Genomic DNA, 2165 nt, shown 5'->3' with positions numbered 1-2165 from the left:
CCATATTCAACCTATAGACAATTAAGGCATATGCCTAGCTGATCACTGTCCCGGTAGAAAACGAAAGTTCGTCATCAAAGATGATGCCTGCATAGGTGCTAAGTTTAGCTTAGTTGATTCCATTTTGAACTTATGTTTTAGTTGCTAAGCTTGGAGCTAATCACTGAGCCACCTTTTATGTGCATGAGAACAGATACTCGAGAAAGTGCTTAAAATGAACAAGGTTCAAAACAGAAAGTATAATGTGCTATTTTGCAATATGATTTACATACTGGCAGCAATACTTTCTGTTCTACTTGGTGTTGCTTGTATTTTGAATTTATCTATATGTTTGTACATTTGTGTTTGTTTGTGAGAGACAAAGTTAGTAAAATACAGAACCATCATAATATTAGTTATTCTACATGCGTTTATCATAAAAATTTTTTAAAATATATGATTAAAAATTCGACACCAAAATATGAGTTGAGCGAAATAGTGCATATAAATGTGTATGTGAACGGTATGAACAACTTCTTCTTTTTTAAGTATGAACAACTTTGTAAGTTATGGAATAAAAGTTACTGGTGAATTTATTATGAATTTGAAAAAAAGTATGCTTTTAATGTCAATTTTAACTATTATCCTTATGTATGAGGCATAAAAGTATGTTTACGTTTCATCCTCTCTTGGATTTTATATGTATAAATTTATAACATGACATATACACAAACTTTATCATTGTAGTTAAAAAGCATGAGTATTTCTTGAAATTTACAAAATACAGAATTTTTTTCATTGTAGTTACAAACATGACATATATATACATATATGATAGAGATCATGACCTGAAATTCCCCTTCTTTCTCCCTATTTTTTAAATTAGTAAAACCATTAAAATAAATAGAGACTTTTATTTAGCCAATTAATATTATTGTTCTCTTGAGATCAATTCTTCTCGTATTTTAGCTTAATAGTAGACTAGATCTGATGAATAAATTCGGATGAAGTTGAGTTTTACTTTTGTGGATGTAAAATAGGCAAAAAGCATATGTATCCAATAGTTAAATGTTTAATGCTTTGGGCCAGGTTTGATGACAATATTGACGCTTAAAATCCTTCCTATTGCTTCTCAGTTACCGCATTAGTTGCGAACGCCAAAATGGATCGGCCTACAGGCTTTAGTGACACCCAATGAAATTGGCACTATACAGAGAAGATTAGCAAGGCCCAGTGCAAGAATGACCTCACAAATCGAAAAGTTGTTCAAATTGTTTTGGGCTTTTCTATGCTGATTTGGGTCTAAATGTATTTCATCTACATTTAAACATGGCCGGTAGATAGTTCACAAACTCATTTTGTGCATTTTTTTTTGTTGTTGATTAGGGTCCATTTCTATTTGGGCTAAATATGCATGCATCTGATGCCTTGTTTAACTCATGGGGTCATTTTTTTTTTTAATTTGATTGACAATACTATTTTAGATAAATTTCCCAAAAAGAAAAAGAATAATAGACAAAAGAATAATTGTTTATTTCAAATACTGTTGCAAAAAAATGTTCTGAAGCATGACTTTGGGTAATTTTTAAATAGGGTCAATTTGGTTCTCAGATGCAAAACTTGCTTATGCAAACATTTTATTATACAGATTTGATTTTACAAAGGTAAATGTGATGTTGTACACTATCTTTTATGTTTGGCATTCATGTGATGAATTGAAGTGATTATAAAAATTATATTATAGAGACTTGATTTTTCAAAGCCAAACGTGATGTTTTATACAGCTAGAATGATAAAGAAGAATACTCGAATAGCACCCATAAAATATTAAAAAGTACAAGAGTTAGCTAGCAAAAAAATGCCCATCTGCTCTATTCACTGTCCTATCACAGGCAATGTAAGAAACATGATATATTGAGTAAAAAGGAGGCACTGCTGACTAGAAAAAAAAGACAAACTGTCCGCTTGGGGTGTGCGTTTCTCTTTAGTGCGTGTGAGCTCTGAGTGCTTAGGTTTGTCCCACATCGAACTTGGGAGGGGGATTTGGGTAGTTTATTAGGCTCCTCAGGAACCACAAAAGTTGCCGGCTTTTGTGGTTTCCTGGGGATTAAGTTTAGTAAAATGCAAAAGTCATTCTGCTGACTAGAAAAAAAAAAAAGAGTAAAAAGGAGGCAAGATTCAAGGCC

At 32.1% G+C, this 2165-nt stretch overlaps 1 non-coding gene across 1 annotated transcript; it reads left to right on the top strand.

The window, feature by feature from the left end:
- Positions 1 to 1149: 1149 nt before the first annotated feature.
- Positions 1150 to 1255, top strand: LOC113767215. Its single transcript, XR_003467934.1, has one exon. It is a non-coding gene; the product is annotated as a U6 spliceosomal RNA (small nuclear RNA).
- Positions 1256 to 2165: the final 910 nt, after the last annotated feature.

This window comes from Coffea eugenioides, chromosome 3, assembly GCF_003713205.1.
Source record: "Coffea eugenioides isolate CCC68of chromosome 3, Ceug_1.0, whole genome shotgun sequence".
NCBI classification, from domain to species: domain Eukaryota; kingdom Viridiplantae; phylum Streptophyta; class Magnoliopsida; order Gentianales; family Rubiaceae; genus Coffea; species Coffea eugenioides.
The sequence above is the reverse complement of the archived record's forward strand: the minus strand, read 5'-3'. Positions and strand labels throughout refer to the sequence as shown.